The 21400-nt window shown below is 39.3% G+C and overlaps 1 long non-coding RNA gene across 5 annotated transcripts; it reads right to left on the reverse strand.

The window, feature by feature from the left end:
• Nucleotides 1-9235: 9235 nt before the first annotated feature.
• Nucleotides 9236-19658, reverse strand: LOC113922697. 5 transcript variants are annotated; one of them, XR_003520040.2, is made up of 6 exons: nucleotides 19491-19658; nucleotides 15918-16021; nucleotides 15335-15449; nucleotides 13228-13719; nucleotides 11253-11467; nucleotides 10044-10179 (listed from the first exon to the last, which is right to left on the reverse strand). It is a non-coding gene; the product is annotated as an uncharacterized LOC113922697 (long non-coding RNA). The 5 variants fall into 5 exon arrangements; XR_003520044.2 differs by lacking the exons at nucleotides 10044-10179; nucleotides 11253-11467 and adding an exon at nucleotides 9236-9517 and having other exon boundaries at nucleotides 13485-13719; XR_003520041.2 differs by lacking the exons at nucleotides 10044-10179; nucleotides 11253-11467 and adding an exon at nucleotides 9236-9517.
• Nucleotides 19659-21400: the final 1742 nt, after the last annotated feature.

Genomic DNA, 21400 nt, shown 5'->3' on the forward strand with positions numbered 1-21400 from the left:
CTAAAGACGAGAACTAGGAAGGACATTTCCAATGTTTTAAATTCTTAGAAATCTGTCATATAGAAAGAGGTCTCATCTCTGTTGCTCTTGGTAACAAAATTGTGACTTATAGTGAGGCCAAATTTACTTCAGTAAAAATAACAATGTTTGCTATGGACCAAAATGTGTCCTCCTACCCCCCGTTCATATGTTGAAAACCTAACCCCCCAATGTAACTATATTTGGCGATAAGGCTTTTAGGAGGTAATTAAGGCTAAATGAGATCATAAGGGTAATTCTATAGAATCGATGGCCTTTTAAAGAAGAAGAGGGAAATCCTTGCTCTCCCTGTGCATACACCAAGGAAGAGTTATGTGAAGTTAGTGAGAAAGCGGCTGTCCACTTGCCAGGAAGAGAGCTCTTACCAGGAACTGAATGGGCCAGAATCTTGATCTTGGACTTCCCAGCTTCCAGAACTAGGAGAAAATAAATTTCTTTTGTTTAAGCCAAGCATCGTGGTATTTTGTTGTGGCAGCCTGAACTAAGACAATGTCTAAAAATTGAAAATGAATGATGTAATGAACATTGAGTAGCAAGCAGAGGCCCAGATGCATGTGTGCTAGGGCCCATTATAGAAGACATTTCCAGAGTGGTTTAGATGTTGGAGTGGCTGATATTTATGGTCCCTTTCTCCTCTGAGATTCTATGATTTCACAAGTCTTTAAAGCCATATGGACATAGTACCATCTTCTCACTTTATGGAGGACCGAGACTAGACAAACTGGCTTCATGTCTGTGTCTACCCTGCTTAATTGACAGGGGCTGCCTGAAGCACTGTTTTGAGAAGGACTTTTGAAGCTGTGTGGAAAGAAATCTACGATAAAGAGAGCTAACGCTTATTGGGTATTTGTCATGCATCTGGCCCTATTCTAAGTATAGTATTTGTATTAATTGACTTTATACTTGCAACAACTCTAGGAGTTGGATCCTAGTAGCTTCAACATTTTTGTTTTTTTATATGAGAATCAAGGCATAGAAAAGTAACTACTTCAAGGCCACATGATTAGCAAATGTCTTCAGACTACAAACCTAGTAGTTTGGCTTAAGAACTTTTGCCTGTAACTATTACATTATATACTTCTCCAACAATCCATTCGCAATATTTAATCTGAGTGAAGGGGGTTGAAGAGTTACATGCTCAGAAGTCCTTATCTTGGGATCTGTTTTGGGGAAACTCAAACTAAGACAAGTGGGCATAACATTTTCATTTGAATGCCATCACCATTCAGACACACACCAGAAGAAATTTAAAGACTCTAATAGTGGAATAACAGATTAGCGCTCAGCATTTCAGATTCTATAAATTATATGGAAGCAATGTTTGGAATTCCATTATTTCTTCCAGAATTCTGGGACCATGTTCTCCCAGTTCATGCTATGATGGGTAGTAGAAATAGGTAAGATCTCTTATTAAACCACATATCTCTGGCTCTTCAACCATGCGTCATTTCAGGGACACCAACTCCTTTCTTAATCAACTCCCACCCTCATATCTATTTATGTAACTACCCTGAGGATCATGTATGCTCAATACTCGCCCCAGACACCTTCCTTCCACAGCTCTCTCCAACTCATAATTGTCTGCTGTTGAGTGTTCTTATGCAATCCCTTGTTCAGTTTACTGATAGCTGCAAAACCATTTCCTGTCCCATCTTGTTACCCAACTGTGTCTGTTGAAAGTAATGTCATTGTCTTTCTCTTCTCTGGTCTAGATTTGGTCAGGCTGCTCAGGCACTCATGCCTGTTGAGTACTGGATCATCAGCCGCCAAATTCGACATATAGAAATAGGCTCTTCCCCCAAGATAAACTCAGCCTTCTCTCCCATTAATCCCATCATGCCCCTCAGGATCTGACAGACAAGCAATGAGAGGCATGGGAAATTCCATGTCTATCCCTGCACAAGTCTCCATGTGTCTCCCTTTAGAATTTCTTTAAAGTAATCCTTTCTATCAAATTGGCTTCAAGAGTCCTGCATCTTTTCTCCTTCCAGAGAATCCCTGTGTTCCCTTTATTGTAGAGATGGCTAAGGAAAGATGATAAAAACCTACAGTCCTTGATCCTGCATTTTAAAATGCAAGATGTTAAAATCAAATAAAGTAGGTCAAAGCTTCTCTGTATTTAGCAGAGACTAGCGCTTTCCCATATCAGCAAATATTAAAGTTGATAGGCAATCAAAAGTGCTATATCTTACTTTAGTATAAAAAATGTTGTTAAGAAGCTAACATTCTATTTTTATCTTAGCCAAAGAAATGGAGCAAACCCAACTATATAACCTTATTGCTTATGATTTTGTAGATGGCTATTTTGTACACTTAAGTAGAGGTACTTTATTTTGCATTTATTTGGACAATGAGTAATAGTTAAACACATTCACCTAATTAATTATCAGTGAAGTCTGCTTAAATGCAGGCTGTGGTCGAGCTTATAAAACCTGCAGGGGTTTGAAGCAGTATTTAAAGTTGGAAGGTCTGATAGAACAAAATGGAGGAATGTGCAAGGAGGAATAGTATTTGAATTCAAAGCTAAAGGTACCCGGGGAAAACTTTAAGTCTTTGGTTTATTTTGAGATTGGAGAAAGTTATGAATATCCTCCATTATTCTGGGGCATAATAGCACTCAGTTGGACAAATATAATAAAATGTGTAAGTAAAATTAAATGATGCTGCTATTCTTCCTAATAATAGCAACTGTAACATCTAGGGCACATGCTACATTCCTTTAATGAAAAAAAGAAAGAATATAAAAACCTCTAAAGCAGGCTAACACCGCTTAATAAATAATTAATTATTTATTTTAATTAATAAATTAAATTATTAAATTTAATAAATTAATTTGTAAAAATTAATCTCACTAATTAATAATATTATTAATAAATTATTTTGTAAAAATTCATCTCACTAACATCAATGAATGATTTTAACAACAACTTGCAAGGTAAAGAGAAGATGTTGCCGTTAGGTTAATGGAGAGAATCATTGGGTTGAAGGACTTTGTCGTGGGATGGACTGCAATTTGAACCCCTGAGTCTTTCATCTGCTCCCAGATATGGCACCCAGACTCAGACTTATGCCTCTTTGAAATTGGAATCATTGCTCCGTGAGGAGTTCATGACCTCCACATCTAATCTATTTCTTGGAGTCCATGCTGCTCCTCAGAAGATGAATCTCTGTAATAGCCCAGCAATAGCCAGATCCAATCCTTCAAAGTAAGGAACACTGGGTTTGGAGCAGTTGGGGCACTGGCTGCTAGCTTTGCCCTGGATGCCATTCATGGGTTACTACACCTGACTTGAGCTTTGTATGTCTGATACTATCTCCATTTCAGTCTTGACCTAGGACTTAAGCTGAACCCACATCTCTGAGTGTTTCCAGTGGACTCATCCTCCATCCTCCAGTCACTTGACTTCCAATCTCTTTTTTTTTTAATTTTATTATGTTATGTTGGTCATCATACATTACATCATTAGTTTTTGATGTAGTGTTCCGTGATTCATTGTTTGCATATAACACTTAGTGCTCCATTCAATACATGCCCTCCTTAATACCCATCACTGGGCTAACACATCACCCCACGCCCCTCCCCTCTAAAACCCTCAATTTGTTTCTCAGAGTCCATAGTATCTCATGGTTCATCTCCCCCTCCGATTTGCCTCCCCCTTCATTTTTCCCTTCCTACTATCTTGTTCTTCTTTTTTTTAAACATATAATGTATTATTTGTTTCAGAGGTACAGGTCTGTGATTCATCAGTCTTACACAATTCACAGTGCTCACCACAGCACATACCCTCCCAAATGTCCATCACCCAGCCACCCCATCCCTCCCACCACTCCAGCAATTCTCAGTTTGTTTCCTGAGATTAAGAATTCCTCGTATCAGTGAGATCATATGATACTTGTCTTTCTCTAATTGAGAAAGCATTATTTTGCTTAGTATAATACCCTCTAGTTCTATCCACGTTGTTGCAAATGGCAAGATTTTGGGGTTTTTTATGGCTGCATAATATTCCATTTTATATATATATATACACCACATCTTCTTTATCCATTCATCTGTTGATGGACATCTTGGCTCCTTCCATAGTTTGGCTATTGTGGACATTGCTGCTATAAACATTGGGGTATTCATACCCCTTCAGATCACTACATTTGTATCTTTGGGGTAAATACCCAGTAGTGCAATTGCTGGGTCATAGGGTAGCTCCATTTTCAACTGTTTGAGGAACCTCCATACTGTTTTCCAGAGTGGCTGCACCAGCTTGCATTCCCGCCAAGAGTGTAGGAGGGTTCTCCTTTCTCCGCATCCTCTCCAACATCTGTCATTTCCTGACTTGTTAATTTTAGCCATTCTTTTTTTATGTTATGTTAATCACCATACATTACATCATTAGCTTTTGATGTAGTGTTCCATGATTCATTGTTTGTGTATAACACCCAGTGCTCCATTCAATACCTGTCCTCTTTAATACCCATCACCAGGCTTTTAGCGATTCTGACTGGTGTGAGGTGGTATCTCATTGAGGTTTTGATTTGGATTTCTCTGATGCGAGTGATGTTGAGCACTTTTTCATGTGTCTGTTGGCCACTGGGGTGTCTTCTTTGCAGAAATGTCTGTTCATGTCTTCTGCCCATTTCTTGATTGGATCATTTGTTCTTTGGGTGTTGAGTTTGATAAGCTCTTTATATTTTTTGGATACTAGCCCTTTATCTGATGTGTCATTTGCAAATATCTTCTCCCATTCCGTCAGTTGTCTTTTGGTTTTGTTGAGTTTCCTTTGCTGTGCAAAAGCTTTTTGTCTTGATGAAGTCCCGATAGTTCATTTTTGCCCTTGCTTCCCTTGCCTTTGGCGATGTTTCTAGGAAGAAGTTGCTGCGGCTGAGGTCGAAGAGGTTGCTGCTTGTGTTCTCCTTTAGGATTTTGATGGACTCCTGCCTCACATTTAGGTCTTTCACCCATTTTGAGTCTATTTTTGTGTGTGGTATAAGGAAATGGTCCAGTCTCATTCTTCTGCATATGGCTGTCCAATTCTCCCAACACCATTTGTAGAAGAGACAGTCTTTTTTCCATTGGACATTCTTTCCTGCTTTGTCAAAGATGAGTTGACCATAGAGTTAAGGCTCCATTTCTGGGCTCTCTATTCTGTTCCACTGATCTATGTATCTGTTTTTGTGCCAGTACCACACTGTCTTGATGATGACAGCTTTGTAATAGAGCTTGATTGACTTCCAATCTCTTATTCAGACTTCAGATAGGTCTCCAAACTTCCCTGGCTCTGTTCTTAGGCCTTTTGGAAACATGTTTATCTGAATGCCTCCCTCGTACAAGAACTTCCCTCTAACCTTAACCGACTACAGGCAATTTGGTATCAGCATTCTCCTAGTCTAAATCAGGGGCTCCATATCTGCTATTTGCCCTGTGCCATCCTCTGATATCACAAAAGAGCAACCCTACCTGGAATGCAGGTTTGTCTTTTATTGGCTGAAAGTACTCTTCTTTGTGCATTTATTTTCCTTATTTCTTTCTTTTGGGCAAAATGAAATCTAAATGTATAGGGCTTATCAAAAGAAGAGGAGGAAGTAGGGGGAGGAAGAGGAGAAAAAGGAGGGGGGAGAAGAAAAAGATGAAGCTGTCAACATGCAAGAAGGGATTGCTGTGAAGGTCACTAACATGAGCATGCATGTGATGTGGTTAAGCATCCTGACCACTTGATAGAAAAGAAAGCTCATGGAGTAGCCCAATAGGAAAGTATCAACTCAGACCTTTCCCTACCCCGATAAGTGAATATTCCCCACGAAAGAAAGAGTTTTAAGATATCTTTCTCCACTGCAACATCAAGAATTCTGATTTAACAAACAAATAAAAAGCAGTATCATAAAGAACATAAACACAGGTCAAGTCCACTAAACTGTGTGTGTGTGTGTGTGTGTGTGTGTGTGTGTGTGTGTGTGTGTGTGTGTGAAAGAGAGGCATACATACAAAGAAAGAGAGAGAGAGATACTTCTGTCAGACGTGAATTTAAATTTTGGGAAACCTGAAACTTTTACAATTTAGGGAGCCCATTTTAAGAAAAAGAACACAAAAATATAAGTGACAACTTAGTTATTAGAATAAATATTTATTTAGAACAAGAATAGAGGGTCACCTGGGTGGTTCAGTCGGTTGGGCATCTGCCTTTGGTTCAGGTCATGACCCTGGAGTCCCAGGATCGAGCCCCACATTGGGCTCCCTGCTCAGCAGGGAGTCTGCTTCTCCCTCTGCCCTTCACCCTGCTTGTGCTCTCTGGCTCTTGCTCTCTCAAATAAATAAATAAAATCTTTAAAAAAATAGAACAAGAATAGAAATTGCAACAAATGATAAGTTTTTGACAGGTGCCAAACACCACAAAAATTGCAAAAATAATAATGCTTTTTATTAATTAGCTGCCTGACATATCTCTACATGACTTTTGGTTGCATATTCTCTGCTGGCTTCTTCACATGACAATAATTTTGACATGTAATCCTTCTGAGAGAAAATAGAAAATAATTAGTCTTCTAGCATTATTAATATTTTTATTATCAATAATTTAGAATAATTTCTTTTACCTTTAACACCAATTATTGGTAACGTTTCACAAATTTGAGCAATTTTGTCAAGTTTCATTTACAGGTAAGCATTACAGATGTACGTACTATTTGTAATACTGATCTAGTTTTGGGCCCCACAAACACAGGAATTCTGATAAATTCTATTTCTCACTATTACCTGCAAAAAAGTGACTGTTTGGTACATTTGTAATTGCATATACCATATTATGAATATCTTCCTTACAGGAGAGAATTTTGGTTCTGCCCAGACACCAGTGAGAAGGAACTCCATTTTCAATTTTACATGTTTACTGACTGAAAGATTTTTCACAGACCAACTTCTGACTGCACCTGTTTCAAACCATGTTTCTCCTCCGGGTCCCACACGCTTCCTGTGTGATTGTGACATGCCCTCCAGCCTTGCACCCTGGTGTGGTGAAGCTCAGTGAATTAGAGTCCTGAAGGGCAGGAGGGTGCCTGGAAGCCATTTCATCTTCAGGAAGGCCAGCAATATTTTAATTATTTATGGCAGAGACTGTGAGCCACATAAATATAACCCACTAAACACAAATTAATATATAAACAACTCAATTTCCCCTTGGTTGGATCTCCAAATACCTGCAGCCACATTGACACTACCTGTTTTGAAGGGAAGCATAACAAGGTGGAGATTGGAGTGGCCTTAGCAATTGTGGTTACATTATCTTATTCATGCAAATTTTAGACATTTACAGGGCCTCTCCAAGACCCCTGGAAGGGGCTTGCAATTGAAGGGTTCTGAAGTTTCATTTCATTTGCTTTATAGTAAATCCACCTCTGGCACTGGCCAGCATTTTCTTGAGTGCTTAAGAAATACAGGAAGCCAAACCCTCCATAAAAATTAATTGATAATGACTTAGTATTTGGAGACCATCCTATGAGAAAAGACATTGTTAAAGACTAGAGATAAGTCATGCTTAATAATTAGGGTCCGGGCGCCTGGGTGGCTCAGATGGTTGGGCGTCTGCCTTCGGCTCAGGTCATGATCCCAGGGTCCTGGGATCGAGTCCCGCATCGGGCCTCCTGCTCCTTGGGAGCCTGCTTCTCTCTCTCTCTCTCTCTCCCTCTCTCTCTCTCATGAATAAATAAAGAAAATCTTTAAAAAAAAAAAAAAAATAATTAGGGTCCTACAGCAAGCTATAGACATTTCTCTGAAGATATCAACGGCTAGGAATGGCATAAAACAGATTGCAAGAAAAATCCAAAAGGTTATTGAAACATTCCCATAGATCTTCTGGTTCCTTATCAAGGATAAATTCTATTTTGCTGTCAGAACCCAAAGTATCTTATTCATCAATTTTGAATATAAGAATGTTTCAAGACATGCATTATTTTTTACCTTATAGTATAGATTTCAGGTATTCTCAAATTTTGCTGTTGTCTTTGTAAACCTTTCAGGCAGGTAACTGATCTCTATGCACACAACAGAACTATTATAGTCCTGGTTTTTATGGCCACATTGGGATAAGCCAGGATAAATGGGCCCCACATAGAATTCTATCTTACTGAGGCTTATTTCTGGGTATGCTGCAAGTTACACAAGAAGAAAGTACCCTAAGGACTGAAACAATCACTTATATTATGAATACACTATTTGCAGTACTAAAACTGCATGTCCTGTGCTAAAAGTTTCAACTCTAAAAGTATGGTGGCTCTTCAGGTGATACACGGAAATTGGAGCAAATGAAAAAAATGTTGATGATAGATCCAAGCAACTGATGGATGTACTGCATGACAAAGTTTAAATGAGACTTAAAATGACAATTATAAGCTCCACGACTATTTGTTGTAAAATAACCACTTTTCTATTATGAATGAGGGGTATCGAAACACCAGGAATCTCTGGGAGAAAAAGAAATTTTTTTTTTTTTTATTGAACAAAACTGAATGTGAGACATGGAGAGTCAGGAAGTCAAGGTTCTGACTCAGAATAGAAAAAAATAGAAGCATAAATTACCAAGACAGCGTTCTAGGGCATATCCTTTTGGATACGTTATTGGGAGGAATCAGATTTGCTTTATACATTTATCCATTTCTTATATGTATAACAAAGAATTTGTTGAAGAAATATAGGGCTGAAAACACCAAAATGGGGTTACCTAATTTATTTTTCTTTGGAATAAAAACATATCTAATCCTAGATAAAAAACGTTTTCCATTCTCAAAGATGTCTAGAAAAGGAGATCCAGAGCCATGCTTAAACAGAATTCTAGTGTTTACATTGCTCTCAAAGATGAATTCACAGATCTAACTATCTTAGAGTGATCTTGGTTTCTGTTTTGTTCCTGCTATAAAAAAAGACTGGCTTATTCATAATCTTTTACATTTTAACCATTCATGCAATTTTGCTAAACTCTCTCCAAGTTCTGTATTTTTGTCTCTGATCAGGGAAATTCTAGTTGCTTTGATATTTTCTCACATAACTCTTAATCCATTTTTTATGACTCTTCTCTTAATTTGATCCCTCTTTAGTTGTGCAGCTCGGTTTAGCTCCTCTTATATAAAAATTTGTTATTGTATCAGTCAGGAATGTGTTTGCCTGAAAGTAACAGAAACATCAATAAACAGTATCCTAAACAGGAAAGGGGTTTATTTGTCTTAAAATGCAATAAAATTACAGCAGTAGGCAGGAAAAGGCATGTTGGTAGCTCAGTGATATCATTAAGGATCCTTCATTTTCCCCCATCTTCTCTCTCTGCCACCCTTAGGATGAGGCCTTTCTCAGCACGCTTATAACCTCCTGGTCACTAGATGACTGTTGCACTTCAGGTTCATGTTCGTGTTACACACAAGATGATGAAAGAAAGGACTTCACTCCTCTGGTCAAGACCTGGAGGCTATTTCTCTACCCATTGAATCTGGGTTGACCTTGTGACTTGCCACGACCAAATGAATATGAAAGAATTAAAGATATTCCAGTTACAAACCTAGGCCTTAAGAAGTCCTGCACTCTATCACTCTCTTTTGGAAACCTGCTTTGATGCCACTAAAACAGCCTTCTAGAAGATGAAAGACCATGTGGAGCAGAGATTAGCTGTCTCAGTGGAGGCTATATTAGATCAGTAAGCCCCCAACTGACCCATATCTAGCCACAGACACTTGAGTGAATCAGCCTAGATTAGGGAGACTGCTTAGCTGAGCCTCCACCTAAATTGGTAACCAAAAGAATCATGAGTTAAGTAAATGGTTGTTTTAAGCCACTAAATTTTGGGGTCTTTTCTTATGCAGCAAAAGTTAACTGATACACATTAGTTATTCTGAGTTACACCATTCCCACCCAGTAGTTCCAATGACTTAGATGAATTCATTGCAATTCTGGCTGAATGCTTACATCCCATTTATCATCAGTAGAAATTGAGTGGTCCCTTTAGCTTCTTTCTGCAAAATTTCTACTTACCAGTTTTAGACAAGACAGCAATGAGCCCGAGTGGGTTTCTTTTGTTCATATCCCATAGATGGTCCCATATTTTTTGTGCAGATTAATTTTAGGAGAGTAGATTGCCTACCACAGTTATACCTTCTTGCCTTTAGATGTTGCTATGGGTGAAAGATCTCAATATGTAATATCCCCCAAGCTTCAGAGCATAGTTATCAAACTCTCTGAATCATTTTAAACTCCCTCTCTGTTGGCTTGAGGTAAATGGGGAAATTTCCCTCTTACACCTTAATGAATGGATGGGACTTCCAGTATACCAACTGCTGCTAAAAATCCCTTTCTAATCTCCCATAATCCAACCCTTGATACCCAGCTTGGTGTACTGGGTTAGGAATCCTTTAACTGATTTTTGATCATTCCCTTGCACATTCGACATCATGGTTTCTCACCTCACATGAAAATGTGACACCTATTTCCATTTTATCATCCCGCACATTGACATAAACTGTTTCCAGTTCCATCTGCATGTGGAGACTACTTTGTCAGAAAATACTGGAGTCATTTTGGGCCAGAGGTAGGGAGGGGAGGAAGTTAGGTAACTGCTTTCCAGAATTCAGAATTTAGCAGAAAGTATGCCACATCTTACCTCAAATTTTACTCAGAAAACTTTACATTCCCTTGAATAGTATCCTTCTCACTTGGGATTCATAGCTACACAATGTAATGAATACCAGTGAGAAGGTGTTATAAATGTTGAGAGGACTCCTGGTGGGGGAGGGGGCTGCTGCAGGAAGTGGCTGCCCTACAATATCTGCCCTTATTTAATATCTTCATTCACAAGCCAGAATAGGGAACAGACAGCACACTGATGAAATTCACAGATGGTACTCATTTGGGAGAGATTATGAATACCAGGGATATCAGAAAAAAATGATACAAAAGGACCCAGAGAAGGAATAACAATGAAACTTGACTTTGAAAATGCAAAGTGATGTGTCTGAATATAAAAAAAGAAAATCTTCAACATTTAAATAGAGGGGAGAAAACCAGAAGTCAATGTTGAAAGTGACATCAAGTTGGGATAATGGAGTTAAATTTAAAAATGGGCCCTCTAAAATACAGCAGGAAAATTACTACTGTATTTCTTAATCTTCTGTGATCTCCGGAAGACGAATAAGGTGTTTCTGCTTCGTGCTCCGTATTCTTAGCTTATCACATTGTTTTTATAGATTACCTTTAGATATGTCTATCCTTCCTCATCAGACTATGTTTCTTGAGCACGAGGACTGGGTTACATTCCTTGCTATAAACCTTGGGCCTGGCTCAGTGCCTGGCACAGATAAGCACTGGAAAAATATTTCTTGCAGAAAATGAACTGCTTCCAACAGCACCTCTTTGAATGAGATGTGATGACGAAAACTTATCAGGTAACATTTGGGTTTCAGGACTCTAAGTAACAAGGGAGCAAGAAAGAGTTACCCAGAAATCAGGAATAACCATAACTACCTTTCCTTTGTATAGAACTTTCATAATTAGTTTTTATGTTTTCTCTTCGAACAGGAAGTCGCATATTCAAAAGGGACAGAGGGGTTGAATTCCTCACTATGGAGACAAAAGTGTTTGAGAATCGGAGAGCTCTGTCTGATTTGTAGAAGTTATTTCTGTCAGTCTGAGCATTACATCGGATATGCAAGTCATGCTGGCCTAGAGTGGAGAAGGTGAAAGTTGATACAGTTTCCTGAGTACTGTTTTGGGACCTCTACTGGTCCTTATAATTCTTTCAGGGGGTCCACAAGGTCAAAATTATTTTCACATTATACGAAGATGTTATTTCTCTCTTTTAGTCTCATTCTCTTTTGAATGTACAGTGGAGTTTTCCACAGGCTAAATAAATAATGTGAGGACATCATTGACCTAAAGGCTAAGGGAGTGTTTGCTAGTGCATTCTTGTGTTTTAAATTTTTCACCGTGTGAATTTCTAATGCAACAAATATTGATAGATAGGACATACACAAACAAAAGCTTTTGGGGGTCCTTAATAAATTTCAAAAATGTAAAGCCATCCTGAAACCAAGAAATATGAGAATTCCTTGCTTTGAATTCCAACTTTGGGCTCAAACAGACATAGGTTAAAATTCCCATTGCGCTGACTGCTCAGGTATTTACCTTTCCTAGGTCTCAGTGTTCCTTGCGTAAGAGTCACATCTACCTCATGGAGCTGTTGTGAGGATGAAATATGAAAATAAGGATAAAGAACAGATCTCAGTGCTGAGCACACAGCTGAGCCTTAATAAGAGGTTTATCATCATCGTAAAGGAAGGATAACGTGCAGTGACTTCCAAGAGCCTTTTTCTGACCCTTTGGAAAGCAGGTTTCCTTTGCGGGACTGCATCCATCCTCCAAGGACAGTAGAGGAGAGGAGCTAAGAGGGCAGAGCCTTCCTTCCTCCTGCTTGAAATCTTTGAGAAATTGATGATTCTGGTGCTTCTGACTTCTGGAGGCTGTGGGTTCATTAATTTCAAAACTGCTGCTAGAAACTCCTGTGTGTCAATCAGAACATGAAACAGATGATGTCTGCCTTCTGGTGGTTAGAGCAGGAGGGCATCAATTTCGAGCAGAAGGAGCAAAGGGCTCAATGTTTCTTCAAAGACAAATCTTTGCCACTGACAATAGTCCCATGTGGAGGGTATCAGGGACCATGCTTTTCCTTTTCTTAGAGAAAACCTCTATCTTTCCCCTTCCTTCTCCCACCAAACATTATAGCCCTGCCACCCTCTTGCATGGACTTGCGCTATCTTAAATCTCCTCAGTAAATTCCTACATCGGACCTTACACATTGAAGAGAATGAGTATATTCATGGGAGATGCTGATACCACCAAAGAATTGATCTTCCTTAGTCAAAGTTGATGAATCTCATACAAGAAGCACCTAAAGCCTCTCTTGCTTGGGATATTTTTTCTTGACTATTTTGCTGCTACAGTGGAAATCACCCCGATACCCATTTATTTACATTAGACTTCTGAAGGCCTTTACTAAAATAGCAATGCCATTTTGGCAGGCGATGCATTAACTTTATGAAACATCATAAACTGGCTTTTCAAATTAGAGTAGATTCTTTCTGTATTAAGGTCAGAAAGGAATAGGGAAATACAGTAAGAGCTCTAGTGGTGGGCAATTGGAGGGCAATGGGTATCAAGGGGAGTCTTACCATAGTTTCCTGATCTTATGAAAAGATGTTCTCCTTTGATCTCCAAAGCTATCAAAGCTGACTCATTTGTCCCCATTTCCATAGGACCTTTTATGTAGCTCTATCTCAGACCTTCTTGTTACTAATCCTTCAGTCTTGCTTCTTCCAGTTCATTGGCCAACCAAGAAGCCCATTTGTACTGCCCAGAAGTCCTTGTGTATCGATTCCCCAGGCACCTCTCCTCCATACTAAGTGTATGGCCAATTGTATTGTCCTACCTGCAGCTCTGCACCTTGCAAGGGCTTCTGGCTCACCCGTGGCGAGGTTATCATGCAGCAGCAAATCATCTCAGCAGGCACCTGTGTGTCCTGCTGACACATCTATCAACTGTGTCTTTGCTCCACAAAAGCAGGAGTGATAGAGGCCTTGCTGGAGCCCAGTACTTGGCAAGAGAACTGGTAACGCTGCTAGGCCAGGTAGTGGCAGCCGTCGCCATAAAGATGGTGGAAGCAGCTGGAAGACAGGTGAAGTTAAATTGTATAGAGTGTTTCACAAAATTATTTGACCACAGAACAAGTCTTATTAATATCATGAAGATCCAGAATTTTGTAGAACACATGTCGGGTTGCACTGTTATAAGCATGTATCTGTTTTCTGAGTACTAAACAAGTTTGAACTACATGGATCAATCAGTAAACATCTTCCCGATATTGTAAAAGATCTTCATTCCTATGTGTAGTCCCTAATTATGGTACTTAGAATATTTGTGGACATGAGGCTTTGGTTCAAGGTGCTTCTTTGCTTCTTATAAACTGTATGAACCTGAGTAAGTTATTTGACCTCCTGAGCCTCTGTTTCCTCACCTCTAAAGTGTGAATGATAAATAGTATTTCATAACGATGAGTACTAGTTCAGCTGCTATCTCTCAGTCAAGATGGACTAGGTTATGCTACAATAATAACTCAATCTCAATCTCAAAATCCCATGGTTAACACAACAAAGTTTTTTCACTCATCCTGCATGTCTACCATGGGTTAGTGAGGGCCATACTCAGGCACCCAGGCTGACAGTCTCCTCAATGTTGTAACTCAGCCACAGGAGACAGGAGGCTCTCTCAGTCACCCCAGCCAAGGAGGGCAGCTCTGGAGAGTCTTGCACCGGCAATCACAACCTTTGGCCCAGAAGTGACACATGTTTACTTTAGCTCAGAGCCTGGCAGCTAAAGTGATCCTCATGAACTCACCTGATTGCATAGTGCCTGGATATAGCAGAAGCCCAAGACGTGTTTGTTGAATTAATAAATGAAGGAATAAACCAATAAACCAATAAATAACAATAACAATCATTTATATATATCAATGTTTCCAGGTGCCCAAAGCTGGGGTTTACACATATTTTTCTTATTTAACGATGAAACAGACACAACTAGATACGAGTTTGGCTGTGGATACATTGATATAAATGTACTTTTATAGTACATGATTTTAGAAAGATTTTAAATTGTTCTTTTCCCTTTCTTTGCAGCATTAGTTTAGAGGATACCTCAAACGCCCTGAAGTTCCGAATTCGGTTTGTCTCATTTTAAAACTACTCAAAGGAATTTGACAACGACATTAGGCATCTCCATTATGGCTTCGTAGATCAGTTAATGTGAGCTCGCTTTCAAGTTTGAATCTAAAAGTCCAGGTACATCTTAATCTGAACCCTTTGAAGTTTACCCATCCTCATTTAATGTGATAATGTAATCTATATGTTCAGAACCCATTTGAGGGGCAGGAAAGGGAAAATGGCACGCAAAAGGAAAGATGAACTCTTCTCAGGGGTGAAATCTATCTCGCACATGCATTTATCTTGGGCAGACACTGTTGTTTAAACTAAAAATAATCATAGCCAGTTCTGTGACATTAACCTGCTTAGTTACTCCTGCATAAAACCAGGAATGAAAATGAGGGCAAAGGTTAGTAGTGAGTCTGAGGATGATTCTATTTCTCTGCTAACACCGTTTCATCCTGCCTGGAGGAAAATGGTGCCTGTGTGTTACATGCTCACGTTGATTTCTCAAGTTATAATTAATTTCCTTGGGCTGTTGTTACAGATAAAAGATTAGAATGCTGAATACTCTACTTACTCTCACAATGCTGCCAGATTACCACTTAATGCTCAGAGAAGACTTTGCCATTACTGTGAGCTCCATGTTATTCAGAAGGCAGCCCTGACTCATTGTCCTTGTCTTTCATCATATTCTAAATAGGTAAAGAGGTAAACATATTAATAGTCTTAATATATACCTCTCCACCCCAAGAGAATGGGCATAATAACATCTACCCCGGAAAAAGACAAAGGAGAAGAAAACTCATTCAGAAAAATAAAGGGGAGGGGAGCATTGAAACCGGAGGGAAAAAGGGAAGCTGAACAATAGAATTTACATAATGAGCAAAGGAAGAAGGTTAAAGCCTTTTTTTTATTCACATGCTGGCTCTTTTTAAGAATGTTTCAAGGATTAGGATAGGCATTAGTCATATTCATACCAAATATGAGGAAAGTGGACTTCGGATATTCCTTCCTTTATGCCTCAAGAAACAAGCAGTTATTTCTTATCTACGGGGTGGTGGGGGGGATCTTTAGGAAGGGGAGGTGCCCAAGTAGAAAAACAAAAAAACAACAAAAAAATCCCCAGGAACCCCGAGGAAGTAATGTCGTACACTTCAAACCTTTTGCACAGCTCCGTTTGTTGTTATGAAGCGATCCTGTCAGGTAGTCTTAAAATCTTTTTAATTCTTCCTCACCACGTTTCCCACTTCAAACAAGGAGTTGTCTACAACAAAATAACAGTTATCCAAAACTGAACAAAATGGCAGTTGTTGGCACAACAGTCGGTCTGTTCAGATTGACTGCAACAGACAAAATGAGGCGGAGAAACCTCAAAAAGGTTTTGTAAGGTGAATGGCTCCAGTATTTCCCACCCTCTCAAAGGGTCTTTGTGATTTTAATACTGGGTCGGGGACACATTTCTTAGCTTCTCTGATGGACTCCGATGCCCCTTCTTGTGTTTTAGTGGTCCTGTGTGCTTCCCCTCTTTAACACTAACTACCGTGGGAATTTTATGTTGACTTGTATGATTGTTTTAGCCATGTTCATGTTCCCTACTCATGTGGCTCCCTGAGGACAGTATACACGCCCTTTCCTTGTTCACCACTGTGTCCCCGCCTCGTAACAAGGTCCGGGTAAATGCAGACTTCTGATGCATCTGGGTTGCAGGCATGGGGGTAGATAAAACCATTAACTAGTTCATGTCAAAGATGGGCACCCTGACTACCTGTATCCCTTCAGCCATTTTTCCTATTCACTATGTCCTTAATCTATGTGCTCTTTACCCGGGGACTGTCTTCAGTAACTTTTTCTTATATACGTAAACTTCATTTTTTAGAACACTTTTAGATTGACAGAGAAATTGCAAATATAGTACAGAGTTCTCACATGCCCTAAATCCATTCTCCCTATTATTAACACCTTATATTAGTATTTGTTATAATCCACGAACCAATATTGATATTATTGTTTTTAATTATTGTTAACAATATTATTATTAACTAGACCCTATACTTGTTTCAGATTTCCTTAGTTTTGACCTAATGTCCTTTTTCTGTTCCGGGATCCCATCCAGGGTGCCACATTACATTTAATCATCAAATCTCCTTTGGCTCTTTTTGGCTTGTAACAGTTTCTTAGACTATGCTTGCTTTTGATGACCTTGACAATTTGCACAGTACTGGCTAGGTATTTTGTAGACTATCCCTGTACTGGGATTGGTGTGAAGTTTTTCTCACGATTAGACTGGGGTTATAGATTTGAGAGGGAAGACCACAGAGGAGAAGCGCTATTTGCATCCCCTGTGCCAAAGGTACATATTATTAACATGACTTATCACTGAGGCTGTTGACTGTTGACCACCTGGCTGAGGTTGTATTTGCCAGGTTTCTCTACGGTGTGCAGCTACACTTAAGGATCTGGGACTTATGCTCCACATTCTTGAGAGGAAAAGGTCTAACATGACTTGGAATTCTTCTGCATGGGAAATTTGCTTATTCTCCCTTGTTTATTTGTTTATTCAGTTCGTTATTTACATCAGTATAGCTGATGCATATTTATTTTGTGTTTAAGGTTATAATCCAATACTACACTGTTTATTTTGTTGCTTAAATTGTTCCAGTTTTGGCCACTGGGAGTTTTTTTCAGTTGGCTCCTGAGTCCCTTTGCTATATCCTCATCCTTGTGAGGATTTTTGTTTTTGTTTTTGTTTGTTTTGTTTTGTTGTGTTTTTTTGAAGCACCTATCTTCTGGCATTATAAGGCACTCCAGGCTCATCTTGTCCTCTCCCTAGAATCAGCCATTTCAGCCATTTCTTTTTTTTTATGTTATATTAATCACCATACATTACATCATTTATTTCAGCCATTCCTTCAAGGAGCATTTGTTCCTTTTCTTGGAGAACGGTATTTGAAACCAAGATGGAGCTGCTAAATGTGCTGTTACTGGGGTATAATTGCTTCTAGACCCTCTCAGCTGAAACAGCAAGGACATGTATGTGTGTCTCAATTGACAGATACATACATATCTGTACATATTTTTATATGTAACCGCTTATATCTATGTTAAGCTCAACATGAGTTCATACTGGTATCTCTGATTCTAAGTCACGGCAACATCGGTCATCCCAGCCTCCTCCCTTTGTGTATCTGTAGACTTCCACTCCAGCAGTGATAAACTTGGCTTTCATCATCCACCATCCCTTTACTTGATGGTTCGATTCCAGGCCACAGGTACAGCAATATCAGAATTGTTAACTCATACCTTGATGGAATAGGACTTTATCAGCTAGAACACAGTGCTTCCCGACACTCACTCTAGAGTTATTTCAGCACCCCCCCCAGTGAGGTCGTTTTCGAACATTTACATTACAGTTGGGTAGTTTTGTGACATTCTGCTTTCTATCCTCTGATTGCCAGACCTTCTAAATGGTTTTTAAATAATTGGCAAAAATTACAATTCACTCTTTCTGCTGTAAAATGCATTGGATTTTGATAAATGCACAATATCATGTATCCACAATGACATATCATACAGAATTGTTTTGCATCCTAAAAACAGAATTATCTGTGCTTTACCTAGTCAACCCTCCCTTCGCTTTCCCTTGAATCTCTTGCAGTCACTGATTTTTTTTTTTACTATTACTAGATTTTTGCCTTTTCCAGAATGCCATATAATTAGAATCACCCAGTGTAGCTTTCTTAAACTGCCTTCTTTCACATAGCAATATGCATTTAAGATTCATCCATGTCTTTTTGTAGATTGATAGCTCTTTTTTTTATTGCTGGATAATATTCCATCATATGGCTGTAACACCATCTGTTTATTGAAAGCCATACTGGTTGCTTCCAGTTTTTGATGATTATGAATAAAGTTGCTATAAATATTCACTTGCAGGTTTTTGTATGGACATAATTTTCAAATCCATTGGGTAAACACCTAGGAGTGCCATTGCTGGATAGGGTCTCCAGTAACTTCTAATAACTACCAACTAAATCTCATTGAGGGGTTAACTGAAAATATATTTTTAAACCAACATTTACTGAATACTGATTATGTTCTTAAGCTTTGCAGCGGGGACTTTTACATCCCTTATTTATTTATTCATTCTGAAAATATTTATTGAATCTCTAGTACCATGGCCAGACTCTTTGAGGCATTGTGGAGGAAGCCATGAACAACAACAATCCTTCCTTAAGGAACTTTTATTTGAGTTAGGGGAAACGTTATAAATGACTGACTGACTGACTGAATATATAAAATAGCAAGTGAAGATGAGCATTTATAACAAAGCTATGGAAGGATAAGGCGGATTCGAGTGTCAGGAAAGGTGTATTTTATGTCAGGTGGATTGGAAAGGCTTCTCGTGCAAGGTGACATTTGCTCAGATACTTGACTGAAGTGACAAAGTGGGTCAGGAATAGTTGAAATTCTATGCAGAGGCCCTGAGCTGCAATAGACCTAGCATGTTCACATTTCCGAAAGAGCAAGGAGGCCAGTGTGGACGAAGCCAATGAGAGAAGAAGAGGATGTGAGGCAAAGCGAGAGGAGAGAAAGAAATTAGAAGAGCAGATTATATAGACTCTTTAGGCCATGGTGAGGATCTTGCATTTTCTTCCAACTAAGAGAGCAAAGTTGGAGCAGAGGAAAGATGTGATCTACCCAACACTTGCCGTGGCCCCCACTTTTTCACTCACCAGTGAAGTTGTGCACCACGGAAAGGCCCACTGGAAAATGGCCAGTATGGTATGCTTCCAGCAATATCATTTCAAAGGTACGGTTGGACAAATTTTACTTGAAGGAGGTGCCATGAGGGAAGGGAGTCTGGCTCCTGCAAGTGCAATCACAATGTCATCTTCAGGGAATGGCTGTAGAACGCCTTCTAGTCTTCCATTGTGATGTCATATGCATGTTCTCACTTTCATTCTGTGTGTTAGCCAAGGAAGACAGAGTTCTACGTTAAATTCCAGGAAATTTAGGCATAATGATTTAAAAATGTTAGCCTGCCTCTAATATTTAATGAGGACTTACTGTATGCCGAGCATAGAATGTATATTTTTTCTTATATATGTGTGTGTGTGTGTGTGTGTGTGTGTGTGTGTGTGTGTGTGTGTGTGTATACATATATATAGTTTAATCTACTTAGTCTTCAAAAATTCTATGAATTGAGCCAACTTATAGAGGAAGGAACTGAGTTATAGAGGGCTAATGTTTCCCCTCAAAGTCACATGGCTAAAGCATGATAGAGAAGGAATTCATCCAGTCTGTCCGGCACCAGAGCCTTAATTCCTAATAGACACTCAGTTGGCTCAAGGTCACCTGGCTTGTAGACGAGAGACTTGATTTTCAGTTTCTTTCCAGAAGGGCAACTATAACTTGGTTCCCTCACACGAATTCTAGACATTTTCCTTGGGAGGATCCCCCCCACTCCCCCCAACACCTATGTACACTGTTGAACTCTGCTCCTAAACCCAGGAGTGTGCCTATGACAGTTCTGGGCAGCTGTCCTGGAAGAGTGGTGGGTTTGGGGGTGGACATGTGACCCAAATTCCCTTAAAAGATTTAATTTTGGAAACTTTTTCTGTTAAAAAGAGAGGATCCTTATTTCCGCGGTGAGGCTATTAGCTGGCATCTTGCCAGCAACTGAAAAGCAGGAGAATCTGCCACCATGGAGTCAATGGTCAAGAGAGTTTCTCCTGAACTTTTCCATTATTTGAGCCAATAAGTTCCTTTTGCATAATCCAGTAGGACTTGGGTTTCTCTTATCTAGGTCTAAAGAATTTTCACTGATAGAATAAGTTACCAAGTAAATCATAGTTACATAGCCCTAGATAAACTTCATTTTTCAAATCTCAAGTTCAGACCTCGGAATTTTGCTGGCATATGTGGCTGAGGGAACACTGGAGAGAGAGGGGCCCTAGCATGGAATTAGAAGACTGGGATCCAAACGCCAGCCCTAGCAGGTAGTTGTTAAGTAGTTTCTGAGCAGGTGATCCGTTCCCTGAACTTCATTTTGTCCCGCTGTCAAACAGGAACTGTGCAAAAGACCTTGAGTGTTGTAATTGAGATAACATACATGAAAGCATCTATCAGAGTACCTGGCACATAGTAGGAACTCGAAAAATCATTAGCTGTAGGTCAGCTGCCCTGTACCAAGAACAGCATTTTGACTGGCAGTTTTCTGAATTTTAAGACTAACAGCTTCAGCCTCCATTAATTGTGCAAATACTGTGCTAGAGGTTGTGCCAGGAGGCTAACAGGATGTGAGCATAATAGGTCTTCTTTTCCTATGAGAAAAAAAAAGCTCAGAGAGGTAAAGAGATTTAATCTAAAGACAAACAGCTTGTAAGTGGCAGAACCAGGACTTGAACCAAAGTAGGTGATGATTGAAGCCTATGCTTTTTTCCATTCATTGAGATTCTTCCCCAAATAGACTGGCTCACATGCATCAGAAATCAAGATGATAAGCTGAACATGTCTCCTGACTACAGCATATATCCAAGGAGGCCAAATTTATCCCTATTCAACTGAAAAATCAAGAAAAGTTAGGAGAGCACACATTTTCCTTCTTTTACTTTGGAAAAGATGCTGGAAAATCTACACCACT

The sequence above is a fragment of the Zalophus californianus genome, chromosome 9 (genome assembly GCF_009762305.2).
Source record: "Zalophus californianus isolate mZalCal1 chromosome 9, mZalCal1.pri.v2, whole genome shotgun sequence".
Lineage (NCBI taxonomy): Eukaryota > Metazoa > Chordata > Mammalia > Carnivora > Otariidae > Zalophus > Zalophus californianus.